Source organism: Adiantum capillus-veneris, chromosome 2 (assembly GCF_014529385.1).
Source record: "Adiantum capillus-veneris isolate H3 chromosome 2, ASM1452938v2, whole genome shotgun sequence".
Lineage (NCBI taxonomy): Eukaryota > Viridiplantae > Streptophyta > Polypodiopsida > Polypodiales > Pteridaceae > Adiantum > Adiantum capillus-veneris.
Genome location: NC_140932.1, coordinates 150,316,850 through 150,332,862, shown reverse-complemented (window position 1 = coordinate 150,332,862; position 16,013 = coordinate 150,316,850). Strand labels below are relative to the sequence as shown.

Below are 16,013 nucleotides of genomic sequence, written 5' to 3'. Positions count from 1 at the left end.
CATACAAGTCAGAGTCGAGTAGCTAAGCCACAAAATGAGTGAGGTGTTAGTCCCAAAGCTTCAAGTAATATTCTCTGTGGTCTAAGCGTCTTAGCTATTCTAGGTAATGCTCAAGCTGGAAGAGTTGAGCATATTTACGTTGTGTCGCTCATGCTAGTATAGGTGAGCAAAAGAGTCGAAGTCTAAGTACTTAAGTCTGGTGAAGTGAAGGAGAAGGTCCAAAAGACACTCACGTACTGAGCACAGTGAGATACGAGTGGAGAAACTTCTACATCGAAAACCCTTCTTGGAAAGGTGGAAGCTATTGAGACATCTTTTGATGTCACATGTGCTACATTTATTCCTCGAAACACCCATCATCTCCTTCTTTCACATTGCATGCTTTTGTTGACAAATTTCTCATATGCATATAGAGTGTCCCATAATTGGCACTTGCATCAGGCACTCTTTCCGTGTTTCACCCAAGCACTCACCTTTCATGAACATGTACTTCACATTCAACTGCTCAACTCCAATAAGAGCATATACCAAAGGCATTTTTTCCCACCGGATTTTTTCCCTTTGGTCATCCATGTTTTAGACCCTAATCTAAAGACACCTATCACCATCCTTTTGTACATATTCCTTCTACATCAACAATAAGGAAATGCTACTCAAATCAATTGACAAATGAATTGGAGAACCAATTTCAGATCATAGCATACTTCTCCTCAATGGCGAGTCGAAGAATGGTCTACAATGACAAAGCTGCAGACAACACTAACAATATGATTGCACAGGAACAAAGAAGTTACCAATGAAGAAGAGCAGACATAAAATTAATCAGAGGATCTCAAAAGATGAATGGTTACGATGATAGACGTCTGCTCTAATGGATCATAGTTCTTGTTGTGGTTCGACAAAGTTACAAGCAGTGCAACAGATGAAGCCAAAACGAAAGCAAAGACCACATCGCCATCGACAATCAGGTCATGTCGGGGATGACATGAACGCGGAAGGGGGGAATGTTGACCGTTGGGTCAACAACACAACATAACTCAAGTTTCGTACCAAAGTCTTATCTTCTGCGAGTTATGAAATGCTGCGGATTATGGCTATAAATGTCATTTGTAATGAGTAGTTATTCTAGTTTCAGAAGCCGGGGTGCAATGGCACTTCCAGATTGTAAATACAAAGCCATTTGACCCTTTCAACCCCATTTTTTGTTAAACCTAAGGTAGCCTTAGTATATAAGGTACCTAGGTCATTTTGTAAAAAGACTTTTATCATAATCAAAACTGAGCGCTGCCGTCTACTGTGTGTGAGAGAGAAAGAGAGTGAGCATGAGCTTCATCCTCTCGCTACGCCCGGCTCGCTCAACACATTGGAGATCCAACTGCACCATTGCTATAGGCTCGAGGAGAGCTACGCGACAACGCCAAGCATTCCACGCGAGAAGAAGCGCACACGTCGACGCATCTACGAGCTATTTGTGACCGTAAGTGTATCAAACGATGTCTGTTTTCTGCGTGCTAGTAGTCTATAGAATCGTGGCGACATAAGCTACACATAGGTACTCATAAATTTTAGTTTCGGGCACTTTCAAAATTCTGTTCTGTCATCCTACGCGTTTTTCGCAGATCGGTTTAGAGTGAGGGTTTTGAGTGTAGAAGCTTAGGGACAGGTGTATCCTAGTGAGGGGATGGTGTTCTTTCAGTTTCGTATGATTCTGGCATGATTAGGTGAGTTACCTTCCGTATGTGTGTATGTGGCTAGGTGGTGTAGTTGAGGGCAGTGAGGTTCTTAATTGTGGTTTAGTTGGCCTTCTAGAGTGTTGTATGTGTAGGATGGTCTCAGCTTGACAAGCTTAAGAGATTTCCTCTGTGTGCCTATCGTGTCATCTGTGTCCTCGATTGACATTATGTTGATCTAGGTAGTGTTTGCGTGCACTTCATGGGTGTGTGAGTCGCTTCCCGTCCAACAACATGAAGCCAGATCAAGTGTCTGGAAATTTTTTTTACATGATAAACGAGTTACCTGATGGAGTTACTGGTAGTTACCAGACGCTATGTGACTATGTGGCCAATCAAACCCCAATGCGGCCACCTATAAATAGGACTCATTATTCTCATTTTGGGGATTAGAACTTTTGTATCTATTGAAACTCTAGTTGCTAGATGCCTTATAGAGCTTATGGGCACAAAGTGCTATATACTTGTACTTCTAAACTAGTCTATGGATTTGAATCCACATTTTTTAGTTGTTTTAGTCCATGTCATCTAAAGTCTTTTATTTCAACTCCGTTGACAGATTGAAATCTCAATATGATCTTGTTAAGTCTAATTTTGTTCATTTGATCTGATTTGATATTAAGCATCTGACTCTGAATTTCCAACTCTAGAATAGTTGTCAAGTGACAGCTCATTATACTAGAGCTTGGAATGTCTTTTTAGCTTCATCGTCACTCATTTGGATGCAGGACATATGATTTGGCATGTATTTGTTACTTGCTGCATCACGATATATATAAGTCATCTTAGTGACATGCAGTTACTTTTAAGCAAGAGGGGATCCTTGCCTTGCATCTAGGTTTTCTAGTTGTGATAGGGTAGAGGGGCAATTGTGGTACGGCCCCCAAAACCCTTATTATATTACAGTTGATGATGAAAAGAAGCACGAAAAAGAGGAGCTGGAATGGCTAGCTGATTTGAATTAACATCATGCCATTGGCTAGCGCGTGGGCTCGAGCCTCCGTGGCTATAGTTTACCTCTTTTGGCCTTGGTTGGTGTTCTTATTCATGCCAATTTTTGATACACGCGATTTCAAAAATCGTGCCGTATCTATCGGCTCTCGAACCCAACCAACCCCAAATTAATTCTCTTGAAATCTTGTGAGAAGACGATTAAAATGAGCTACTCAGGCGCAAGAAATTGAGCTCGGAGGAGAGAGATTGAAGCTCCCCAAGTTCGATGTACCCTTATTGGCTCCTCTAGCCTAGTACTCTTTGGATGTTGCAAACTCGCTTGTTTGTAAAACACTTGAGCCTTCTGAATTATGGCTTGGCCTTCTATCGTTGTTTTTTGAAATCTTGTGAGAAGACGATTAAAATGAGCTACTCAGGCGCAAGAAATTGAGCTCCGAGGAGAGAGATTGAAGCTCCCCAAGTTCGATGTACCCTTGTTGGCTCCTCTAGCCTAGTACTCTTTGGATGTTGCAAACTCGCTTGTTTGTAAAACACTTGAGCCTTCTGAACTATGGCTTGGCCTTCTATCGTTGTTTTTTGGAGTTTCTGCCTCATCAGTTTCTCTTTGCCATGGAGGTACTATGTGCAATTTGACGCCCCCTTCCTAGGCTCGCCCAATTGTGGTTGCGGGCGAAGGTGACATGGAGTCCCTTTGCGAGTGAATTGATTGGTGATAAAAGGTCGCTTAAGCTCTAAGCTTGCACTCGAGCTCAAATCTGCAAATGAACTCTTGGCTGAAATTGTTATGGGCTCTCTTGATCTCGATTATCAATTAAAGCTTTTAGTTATTGCACTTGCAGGGTGTGACTCGAGATCGCAATATCAGAATCATTTTTGGCTCACCTACTACAATTTTGAGCCTCAGATTATACTCTTAAAAATTGCCTCGAGATCCTAAGGTGGTTCTCATGAAGAATTTCACAGGCAATTATCTGAATTGTAATGATTCCATGTTTTGCTTTTGTGCTAGAGTCGCTTGTCGATCACCGAAAGTCGTACATACCAAAAGGGTTTAAGGTGCGAGGCTACGTTAAGAACGTAGCCACCATCTTAACGTCAGTTTATTCTAAAAGACCAACGGGGCACACAACATGAGAGAGAGAGAGATAGAGGGAAAAGCTCCTGGAATCTGTGAGGACAAGTGCAAGCACCGTATGCCACTGCAACAAAAGAAGATGGTCGTCCCTTTTAGCGTCTGTGTATCTAGCTCGATGAAGATACCTCCGTCTTTTGTCTTCAAGGTAAAAGCTCCTGGAATCTGTGAGGACAGCACCATATGCCTCTGCAACAAAAAAAGATGGTCGTCCCTTTTAGCGTCTATGTATTTGAAGCTCGATGAAGATACCTCTGTCTTTTATCATGAAGAGACATCAATGGCTGAAGAGTTCTGTCTTTGCAGTATCATCTGATGTGAGTCTCTCCTCCTCAATTCTTTCTCTGCTTCAACCAAAGGGTATGAAGAACCAAGGTACACCTTGCAATAGCTCTTCAGCTCTTCAAAGTTTCAGTATCTACAGATGTTAATGTTTTCTTTTCCTCCACCATACTCATGGCAGGACTTTCAACACATCCCTGTCAACCTTTTTGCTTCAAGAGTGCCAATCGTATAACTTCGACTAGATTGCAAATCTGCAGAAAGAAACAGCTCTTCAGGTGTCTGGTAAACGGGAAGTTTCTTGGATCAGTATCTGTAGATGTTAAAGTTTGAAAAGCAAAAAGGTTGCTAGGGATGTGTTGAAAGTCGTGACATTTGCTGCCATGAGTATGATGGACCAGTACCCATTAATATTTCCAATCAAGATTTATTTGACTCTTTGGGATTCTTTTTTTTCGTGCTCGGATCGAGCGGACTGAGCATGTGCACTTTGTTGAAAATTTGATTGCATGGTTCAAGGTGGAGGTTAAGAAGGAGCATCGACAGAAGAAGCAACAACGGTGTCAAGAGCACTGGTGTCAAGATAAAAAGCGATAACGAGTCCGTAAAGCTGGCCATTCAACAGCTGATACAAAGATACCTTTGGTTCAGAATCCTTGTTTTCCTTACATGGTGGACTTGACCAATGTAAATGAAGACATGAAGTGCTTGAACTTTATCAAGACATAAGCGATTTGGATCACGAATGGAAGCTTGTCAAAATGAACATTCAGTGCTTCAGTGCAGTGTTGATCCGTGAATGTTGGAGAGCTATAGAAGAAGGTAAAGTTGCTTTGATGGCAAGGAAAGAGGCACATTGAGGTGGCTTTTTGAATTTTGTATACATAGCAAAACTTTTTGAATCTCGAGTAGAGCTCTTGTAACTTATACTTTAGAGCTCTCGTAAAAACATATGAACTTGGGGCTAGTTTTTGATTTTGGTTGAGAGAGAGAGAGAGAGAGAGAGAGAGAGAGAGAGAGATACATTAAGGAAAGGTGCTACAAGGTAAAAGCCCAATCTAAGCCTAGAAATTTGTGAGGATAGATGCGAGGACCATATGCCTCTACAACAAAAGCAACAGAAGAAGATGGGTCGTCTCTTTTAGCGCCTATTTATCCTCTCCTTTGAAGCTCAATGAAGATACCTCTGTCTTTGATCTTGAAGAGATATTAATTGCTAGAGGAGCTCTGTTTTTGCAGTATCATCTGATGTGACCCTCTTGTCCTCACTTGTTCAAAAAAGCTTAGATGCATCCAAAGAAGTTTCTCTCCGAAGAGAGACACAACATCTTTCTCATGGCGACTTGGAGGAGGAGATTTACATGCTTCAACCAAAGAACTAAAGGGGTATGAAGAACCAAGGTACACCTTGCAACATCTCTTCAACTCTTCAGGTGGCTGGTAAAGAGGAAGTTTCTTGGATCAGTATCTATAGATGTTAAAATTTGCTTTTCCTCCACCATACTCATGGCAGCAAATGCCAGGACTTTCCACACATCCTTGGAAACATTTTTGCTTTCAAGAGTGCCAATGGTTTAACTTTCACTGTATTGCAAATCTGCAGAAAGAAACAACTCTTCAGGTGGCTGGTAAACAAGAAGTTTCTTTTTAGATACACGAATGAGCTTCAATGCAAGGATTAATAAAAAAACAAGATAGCCCACTGCAATAAAATGACACCTAAGAAGCAGCTTTAGTAATCCATCATCCCATGCATACTGAACAAAGACTGTGCTATGGCATAAGACCTACAAGGGCACTGCCTATCATGGAGTGTAAGAAACAATGTGTGTGTGTGTGTGTGAGAGAGAGAGAGAGAGAGAGAGAGAATACCTGGAGATTGAAGGCTCAAGCCTTGCACGCAAAGGAGAGAAAAGCTTCGACACATTAGGAGCATAGTAGTAAAAAAGGAATGCAACTGCTTAGGACAGGCTGCCCCATGCAGTGCTAACAAAGATTCAATTACTTCTCAGAAACAGCAAGGGCATGTAGTTGCTCAGCCTACCAAACAAAAGTTGTGCCAACACCAAAAACAATTGTTGTCCCCTGATCATGAACATGTCATACATATACAAAGAGAAACTTGAAAAAAAGGACCAAAGCCTATATATTTCTATTTCTTTCAGCCAGATTTGAAAACTAGCGCCGAGTTCATAGGTTTTTACAAGAGCTCTGCTGTATATACAAGATTGAAAAAGCACATTATGCTGATGTTTTTACAAGAGCTCTGCTCGAGATTCAAAAAGTGTGTTATGTATGTAAAGTTCAAAAAACCACCTCAATGTGCCCCTTTCCTTGCCATCAGAGCAATCTTACCTTACTCTATAGCTCTCTAACATTCACAGATCAACACTGCACTGAATCACTGAATGTTCATTTTGACAAGATTCCATTCTTTCTCTAAATCGCTTCTCTCTCTGATAAAGTTAAAGCACTTCATGTCTTCATTTACATTGGTCAAGTCCACCTCGTATAGAAAAGAAGGATTTTGAACCAAAGGTATCTTTGTATCAATTGTTGAATGACCAGCTTCATGGACTCGTTGCCGCTTCTTATCTTGACACCACTGCTCTTGACGTTGTTGATGTTGCTTCTTTTGTCGATGCTCCTTCTTTTTAACCTTTGCCTTGGCCATGCAATCAAATTTGCCACGAAGTGCACATGCTCATTCCGCTCGACTCGGAGAACAGAAATGAAGAATCCCAAAGAGTCAATTAGATCTTGACTAGAAATATTAATGGCTTCCACTTGGTATTGATCCACCATACTCATGGCAACAAATGCTAGGACCTTCAACACATCCATGGCAACCTTATTGCTTTCAAGAGTGTGAATCGTAACTTTCACTGGATTGCAAATCTGTAGAAAGTAACAGCTCTTCAGGTGGCTGGCAACCAATGCTTCTGTGCAAGATATTGATTTTTCAGTGCGAGATGGCTGGCGCTATGTGTCCAAGAATCATTGTGCTTGGTTCAGCCAGCAGGCAGACAGGTCATACCAACAAGAGGTCTGACAACTGGCACACCCCTCATAGTGGCGGGGGTTGCTCCACAGCCTGCATGCAACAGGTGGTTTGGACTGGTAGTTTGGACTTCATACATTTTGCAAATCGGCAAAGGGACAACAGTTTTCAACATCGATACGCCAGCCCTCAGCACCCGCATATCCGGCCTAGCCCAAAGCACCAGGTGCATCTCAAGTCCTGCAACCTCACAGGAGGGAAAAGACCAACAAAGAAGCAGTGTCTCCAACATCAAATGGGTTGAAAGCACTGGCTTTACTAGTCTTTGGATGTCAGATAACAAGAAAGGTTAGTAACCAAGTGGTGAATGTGTTACGTATAGATGGGAATTTTTCAAAGTAGAAGGAACCAGCAAGTGGCAATGAAGAAGAGTCTGAGAACGAGACAAGACAAGGTCCCACAGGATCAACAGAAGCTGCGATGGTACTTAGTCAGTCTTGAGAAATTGATGCTATTCTGGTTAGTTAGACTCGGGACAAAGCTACACTCAGCCATACCGTTTGGTACCATTGTAGCTGAATTATCTCAGGCTTTTTGAGAGGCTCAGATCAGTCAAGAGTTAGGTGATTCAGCAATACAGTTTGAGCTTCCAGAAACTCGGATCAAATGAAAAACTTACGTGACTCATCATGTCTGTCTTTTTCTGATGAAGCTTCCTCTCATTCTAGTATGCAGAAATCAATATCTGGCCACAAGAAAAGGACAGGGAGCTTGCTCATATAGCGAGTGCTAGTGTGAATCCTTTTGACAAGAAATCTCATCCGGACAAGCAGATGCCTGAGTGCTATCCATCTTGAAGGGACGGAGACTGCGCTTGAAGCATTCATGCCCGTCTAGTGACAAAGAAGGGAGCTCTGATAGAGTTGCTTCTGAGATGCTCTTAATGACGGTGCTCAGTCAGGGGATTGGATTTCGGTTGCTCGCTGCTGCTGTTGCGCCCACCCGCTCGCCATTGCTGCCCCCCCCCCGCCCTCGCACGTCTTCACTGCCCCCTGCCCTCGCTGCCTCAGCCCGCCCCCTGCGCGCTGCTCCTGCCCGCTGCCCCTGCCGCTGCCTACCCCTGCCCACCCCTAGCTTATCCGCTTTCAGCCCCCCCCCTCCCCCACCCCCTTCTCCCCCGCCGCCGCTAGCCCGCCTCTTTTCTCCCGTTTTGCATTGCCTCCCTCCCCGGCCCCCCTTTTTTGCTCGTAGGAGTCTGTCCCCACGGCTTGCTCGGAGCTTCGAGTCCTTCCCGCCTTCTTCGACACAACAGCAGACACAGATGGAGGCTCCAGCTCCGCCACAGAGGGACTCTACCGAAGCCTCCTCGCCCGACCCTGCTGAGCCCACCATTCGACTTGCTCTTTCACCGACAGAGCAAGCGAGCCTAGCCGCAGAGGTAGAGCGCTTGTAGGCGACTTCTGTCATCTGCAAGATTCTCGATACCTGACCCAGCAGAGGAGAGTTGTGTGAACTTCTCCAGGTCCGCCTACTTGCAGAGGTGGGCAAGATCTTGGATGTAGAGATACTCGGACGAGGCTACTATCAGATCGAGTTTGGGACCTCTAAGATGGCGTCCAAGGTCATCGCCATGAGTCCATTGACCATCCGAGCAGCTCAAGCCCACTTTCGACAGTGGAGACATGGTTTTGACCCTGCTTTAGATGTTCTGGTAGAGGAGGCAGACATCCTCATCTCTGTTTGCTTTCCTGGTTTGCGGAGGGAGTACTTACCACTTTTGTCCAGGATAGGCTCAGCGATTGGGATTGCCTTGGAGACACCTCGCACGGCAGCCTCAGTAGCTGCGAAGGTGGCCGGCATTCCCTCAGTTCGCGTTTTGGTTAGGGACACTCACACGCTCCCGAAGGTCATTCTTCTGCCTCGGGTGAGTGGGGGTTGGTTTAGACAGAGCGTGGAGTATTCGGGTCTCCCGAACCAGTCCTTCATTTGTCGACAAATGGGCCATCTTGCGAAGGCCTCTCCACGGAGGAGGCCGCGACCTACACCACAGACTCAGCCCCAGCCTACAAGGCCTGGCTAGCAGCCACAGACAGAGACATGTCGCACACATGCAGAGCCTCCCTCCGAGCCTGGGGCTCCAGCGGAGGAGGGATGGTAGCAGGTCCGTGGTCGACGACGGCAGGGGCTACAGCGACAGCCTGACACTCAGAGTGGTCCTCAGGCACCTGCCCAACAACAGTGGGCTTCCACGAGGAACCGTTTCGGTCCTCTTGAGCATGATGAGGTCCTTGCTCCAGCCCCCACCTCAGCTTCACCCTCGACAGCTCCCTCCTCCCAGAGTTCCCCCCCTCCTCATCATCCTTCCCCCCGCCTCCTGCTCCCGCCCCTCTACCTCTGCCGCTCCCCCCCCACCCCTCTTCTCCACCTCTTACCCTTGCTCCTACTCTCCCCCCTCCCGCTCCAGTTCCACAGCCGACCCAGGGGGCAGGGCCATCTCCCGCTGCTAGGAGATCTCTTGGCAGCGCCTTTGCCACGAGCGCTTCGCGAGAGGGACAACCTTTCTTTCGACCCCCTCTACAGGTACAGACATCTCCTTTTGCAGCTATCCCTCGTGGTGTGACGAGCATCGACCTGCGGCGTCGATGGGACTTCTTCGACTACGACTTTACTCGTTTTCTCGGCGACCCATCAACAGACCATGAGGCAGCCTTCTCCAGGGTCCATGTTCTGTTCCTTGCAGCTAGGGGGATAGAGGCCTTGGACTCAGCGGTTGGCTTCTCTTTTCCCCTTTGCAGCAGGGACCAGACTGAGTGGACTCTCGACTCAATGTTGGGGTGGTTACACACAGGTCCTAGAGTTCTCTCACCACATGGGAGAACTAGGAGTTACAGACATGCTTCAGACTTTGTGGCCACTGGCCAAGTTTGCGGTGACCCCTCGAGATACGGCAAGATGTAGACACATTGTGGTCTACTTCTTTGCCAATACGCAATGCTTGCTATGCTATGTACACATTCATGAGGACTCCTGGACAGAGGAGGTTGCTTTACGGACGGCTCGCTCTACTTGGGCTTGGCCCAGACACTCGTTGCAGTCACGCTTATCTAGAGGACGCTCGGATACGGATTACTCCCCATCCAAGCCAGCCTCGAAGATAGTACGTTTAGCTGCTGCGCGACAGCATCTGTTCTCTCTCGCTCCCCATGAGGATCGTCTCATGGAATGTGCAGGGACTTGATGGGCCCCAGTTTCAGCGTCAGTGGAGCCGACTGTGTCAGGAGCTTCAGCGCTGCCTTGTGGGAGGAGAGATTGATCTCCTTATGCTTCAGGAGCACCATCTGTGTGAGAGCCGCATTAGACGTTGTGATCAGCTCTTGCGTGGACGATATGATACTTTTTGGTTAGCTGCTTTTGAACCTCGAGCCATCCAGGGTGGGGTATGTATGACTATTGCAGATTCTTTGCAGCAAGCCATTGTGGGCAGAGGGATTATTGTGCCAGGCAGGGCTCAGTGGATTACTATGCAGGTTCAGGGTTGCCTTGTGGGCTTCCTGAACATCTATGTGCCCAATGTGCGAGCTCGTGTTAGAGCAGCCTTCTGACATGTTAGAGCATCCTTCTGAGAGGATTGGTGGTAGCCATGCTACTGTGCATGGAGTTGAGCTGGCAGCTTGGAAGAGGTTTTGTATGACTGAGGGTCTCGGATGTGTGGCAGCACTCTAGTTTTGTGAGACCTCGAGACAGCCTTGCCTTATCTCGTTCGGACCGTAGAGTGGGAGGATTGAATCTATCGCAGATAGATCGCTTCTACACTAGTGACCATTTCAGTGACTTGGGAGGGACAATTGGCATTCTGGCAAGGAGTTCCTTCTCGGACCATGCACCAGTGATCCTCACAGTGGCAGACAGGCAGGGGAGGGGGAACACGATGCTTCGCATCTCAGAGAGGGTCTTGTTGGACTCTGCAACTCAGAGAGCGAGTAGAGGCTCTATGGGCAGAGAGCTTGGACAGACAGGATTCTCCTGCTGACAGAGTGGCTTCAGGACTAGCTCAGATTAGTCGTTTCTTTCTCCAGGAGTCTTTGGATCGCTAGGCTGCAGCGAGAGAGGAGGAGCAGCGTCTCAGACGGGGCATTGCTTCGTTGCAGAGGATGCAGGAGCAGCATCCAGACAGTCCTTGGTTGGAGGAGCAGCTACAGCAAGCTCGCCAGGAGCTTGTTAGCACAGAGGAGCGGCGGCATGAGTTTGCTTTCCATCGACAGGCATCTCAGTGGACACAGGTGGGCGACAGAGTGACTGGTGCTTTCTTCGAGGTAGTGGGACCTCGGCATGCAGTCAATTGAGGAGGCCCGACGGGTCAGTTGCTTCTGAGCCCGAGGATATGCGTGCAGTTGCTACTGACTTTTACCGTGAGTTACTGTCTGCAGAGTGTGCCTCAGTCAGAGCGTCAGGATGCATGTAGGGAGCAGGTGTGGACACAGATGCCTTGCCTTGTGACTGAGGAGATGCGTCAGAGGCTTGAGCTGCCACTTGAGCTTGAGGAGCTGCACACGGCTCTTAGTGCCCTCCCCGTGGTAGCTATCCAGGTGAGGATGGGTTGACTCCCACTTTTTTCTTGCAGTACTGGGACTTGCTAGGCCCAAATCTCTGTAGTGCTTTTCATTACATCTTGCACACAGGAGTGATGCCTGACAGCATGAGTGAGGGTCTGATTTACCTCATACCCAAGGAGGGTGGCTCCTTGGATGAGATTCGACAGTGGCCCCCCATCACCATTCTCAACTCAGCCTACAAAATTCTTGCCAAGGCTCTAAGTTTGAGGATCTAGCCACTTCTAGAGTGCCTTATACATGGGACTCAGATAGGTTTTGTCAAGGAGCGCAGTATCCTTGACAACATCTTTACTTTTTGGGAGGCTTTTGCCCTAGCGCGGCTCTGTGGTGAGTACCTGGTGATTCTTCTTCTCGATTTTGAGAAGGCATACGACAGAGTTGACTGGGACTTTCTAGAGGGCACTCTACGCAAGATGGGCTTCTCAGATGCTTGGGTCAGAGGGGTATCAGCTTTGTACAGACAGGCACACAGTCAGGTACTTTTGGCAGGAGGTTTAGGTGATCGCTTCATGCTCAACGTTCGGTCAGACACGGCTGTCCCCTTGCCCCCTTCCTCTTTCTATTCTATGCTGAGGTGATGAGCAAGTTTTTGGTGTCGCAGCAGGTTGGTCTACGGGGCTTAGCACTCCCTATTCGTGGAGATGAGCTATTGGACGCTGACTTTGCTGACGACTCAGCCTTGTACTTAGATGGCCAGGAGGCCAACCTTCACAGGTGTGAGCAGGCTTTGGAGACCTTCTGTTGTGCATCTGGCACATTGATCAACTAGAGAAAGACGGTGGCTTTCTCGGTTGGTAGTGCTCCTGTGCCCGATTGGATGCCAGGAGAGGGTTTTAGGTGGATTCCCCCAGGGACTGCAGTTCGGTACTTGGGCTGTCAGGTTGGTTTGGACTTGTCTCCCGAGCAGCAGATTGCTCCCCTCCTCCTGTCTATTAGGAGGAAGTTGTTACACTGGAGCTCAACACGACTTTCTTTGGCTGGCAGAGTAGTAGTGGCCAATCAGGTGTTGTTGGCGACTATGTGGTACATCACTTCTTGTTGAATCTTCTCGAGTTCTTGTATCAGCCAGGTAGAGAGGCTGATCAGGAACCTTTGTTCAGGACGTGACACTCAGATAGCCTGAGCCAAAGTGGCTTGGCAGGTCATCACTCTTCCTTGTTCACAGGGAGAGCTTGGGATCATTGACCCAGCATAGCAAAGCAGAGCCCTTCTTGGGAAGTTCATAGTCAGAGGACTTCTTCCGGGTGAGGAGCCCTGGAAGGATTTCTTGCTACAGTGGCTTCGTGCTAGGGTGTCTCAGGCTGGAGGCCCCTGGCGACCTTCGACCAGATGGATCTTCACGGAGATGCGCATAGTTGGTTTGAGTAGGAGAGTGGAGGACCGCTTCGCTATGAGTTTGCTTCGATCTTGGGAGCACTTGCGGCGAGGTCTGGAGCAGCGACAGCCTACTTGCATGGAGGAGCGCCTACGACAACCCCTTGTTTGGAACCCCATGGTTAGCACTCAGAGAGGCCACTTGGTTGGTAGTCGGCCTCATGGTTCCTAGGGTCCCATGGCAGCGGGTCCAGCGCGCTCTTCAGGTGACTGGTTAGAGTTTTCAGGCTTGTCAGAGGAGTTGCAGGGTTTCTAGCTACAGGGCATGAGAGGGGTGCAGAGCATGTGCCAGGACATCTCAGAGGCAGTTCCAGCTGAGTGGCTCACACCTCTCGGCTAGTAGCACCCAGGTGGATGGGAGCCTTCACACGACTGGAGGTTCTCATCTCAGTCCGGGCCTGCTCAGAGACTGTTCCATCCCTTTTTTTCGAGTTGCAGGGTGAGGGACGCTTACAGCGAGTTGCAGTAGAGGCCCCGCAGGTAGCAGAGTGTTGTTTTCAGAGGATCTGAGTGGTGGGCATCTGTAGGAGGACTTGTTTCATCGATCCTGACCCAGTAGCTCTTGAGATTGGACACTGGAGACTGTGGGCTTGGGAGTGCTGTCCCCTGGCACGAGTACAGTGGGATCCTGGAGAGTGGCTTTGAAGGGACCCTTTCTCTTCTGTAGACCACCCAGGTGTCCCGTTCTTTCAGTACACTGTTCGACTGGGACGTCACATACTAGCAGCACAGAGAGAGGCCCGCCCCGCTGCAACACCTCATTGGCAGGAGGAGGGTCTCACAACTGAGTTCTTGGTAGCCTTCTGGGAGAGGTTGTGGGATTCCAGACAGCCGAGGCGAGTCACCTTGTTTCAGTGGTTGGTCGCACACAAAGCTACAGCAGTTGGGAGCTGGCTAGTGCATAGTGGTCTCTCGGCCGCATGTGCAACTTGTGACCATCTTGTGGAGAGTCAGCGTCACTGTCTTTGGGACTGTCCTTTGGCACAACAGGTGTGGCTTCGTGTTCTTCGGCTAATGCCTGCTCTCTCCACGACTCGACAGTACACTTGGGGAGCAACGGCTTGGTCCACCCTCACGGGCCCGGCACTTTAGTTTGAGCTATCTTCCACCAGCAGGATGATAGTGATGCAGGGGGGGCGACCTACACTCCAGCCTGCCATAGAGCTTACTCCACAGGAGTGGTGCAGTGAGAGAGAGGAGTGTTGGGAGCTCATCAGTGGCCTGACACTCTGGTTCATTTGGCGGGCCTGCTTCTAGGCTCGCCCTATGCCACCAGCAGAGACTGTTCGCGATCTTTGGCTAGAGCTGATCCACACTCTCAGAGGACAGCTCGAGAGTATACAAGGCAGCTCCGACCGCATGCGGGAGCGCAGAGAGGCTTTCCTTCAACTCTGGCGTCCAGGGCCTTTCTACACCATGGTCCAGGGTGTATTCCGATGGCACTACCGACCACTTGTGTGGCATTTCCCTCCTCCCATCTCTTGATTTAGCCTCATTGTACATATGCTGTTTTTTCATTGGGAGAGTCTCCCCATCATGGTTGTTGTAGCCCTCTCTTGAAGAGGTGGTTGTAGCCCTATGGGCAGTTTCATTAACTAATAGAAGGATCTTTTTCTCGAAAAAAAATAAAAATGAGGGTGCTCAGTCAAATGTGAGATATCCTTCAGCTTCAGATGCCCTTGCAGAGATAAACTTTGTGAATGATACATTAGATAATGTGCATCTCATGGACAGACATGCTGTGAGCTACTAAAGCAGGCACTGCTGATAATCCTACTTCTGATCCCAAAGGATTTGATGAAGATCATTCAGAGTATTTGAGGAGCTTTCTTTGGCAACGTGGACCGTGTTGACTGTCCTCAACAGGTTTTAACAATAGTTTACAACACCTTGTTCTTTGAGATGACATACACAGTTTGATTTGCAACTTGGGATTACCTTGAACAATTTTTTGATAGGACATAGCCACCTCAATCAGGAGCAACTGGCACAATAGATGCCAATTGCCTGGATATACATTGCCCTTGCTGTGAGAATGCATTATGCCATTGCTCCTGTTACATGCGAATTCGCCATGCAAGCTCATGGCTGCACTACTTGAGTCGCTTCATTGCCCTTTGCATACGCTTAGATTAGCTGAACTCCTGAGCTTCAGGTTTATCATCAGCGGATCCGATAACCTGACAAAATGTTGCTGCTTATAGATGATACAGCTACTCAGAAGCATGTGATGTGCCTATACCTATATACAATGTATTCAAGTACCTACATTTCAAGAAAAGACCCACATACATATGCTGGGTGATACTTCAAGCTCATCACCTACTTGGAAATGCTGACAAAACCTTTATTTTCCAGTGCATGTCCAAGGACACCAATTTTCCATCCATGATGAACTTGTAACCTTTACATCAAGAAAGATGACATTGTACATACATAAAATTAGTTCCCTAAGAGTCGAGTCTTGTTACACACCTAGAGCGCTTGCGTTTTCCTTTCTTTGCAGCGCTTCGAACTTGTCTAGCAAGTTGAGCACCGGTTCGACAAGAGTAGCAGGTTATTCTTGCTAAGCTCCTACGACGTATCTTTGTCAAATAACTTTTCCGATATCGTCGTTTGCCTAGGATGGAGTTGGTTGGTTGGATAAGACTAGAACAATAGCATGAAGAGAAACTAGTCTTGCTTGGTGGGCCTTTGCCGTATATAATCTAGTTGGTTACTTGATTAGTTGGTTGTGATTGCTGTCGCCTCGGGTTTTGTTGTGGACACGAGTAGATGATTAGTTCTGTAGAACTAATTGATAGGCCACCAATAATAGCTCAGCGTGGGACTTATGAGCATTGGGAAGAATCAAGTTGTGTCTCACAGTGCTCCCTATACAACAAAGGGTTACTAAAGAGGGTAATTGAATCGAACAAAAGGGTTGT

General features: G+C 47.5%; 2 long non-coding RNA genes across 2 annotated transcripts in view; one reads left to right on the top strand and one right to left on the bottom strand.

The window, feature by feature from the left end:
• Positions 1–3,741: 3,741 nt before the first annotated feature.
• Positions 3,742–16,013, top strand: part of LOC147463847 (uncharacterized) — a 96,246-nt gene continuing 83,974 nt past the window's right edge. The window contains exons 1-3 of the long non-coding RNA XR_015185459.1: positions 3,742–3,964; positions 4,123–4,191; positions 4,280–7,447. This is a non-coding gene — a long non-coding RNA (uncharacterized LOC147463847). The remainder of the gene's footprint in view (positions 3,965–4,122; positions 4,192–4,279; positions 7,448–16,013) is intronic.
• The window catches only part of LOC147463848 (uncharacterized), an 88,758-nt gene continuing 77,819 nt past the window's right edge, over positions 5,075–16,013 (bottom strand). Inside the window, exon 2 of the long non-coding RNA XR_015185456.1 lies at positions 5,075–5,695. This is a non-coding gene — a long non-coding RNA (uncharacterized LOC147463848). The remainder of the gene's footprint in view (positions 5,696–16,013) is intronic.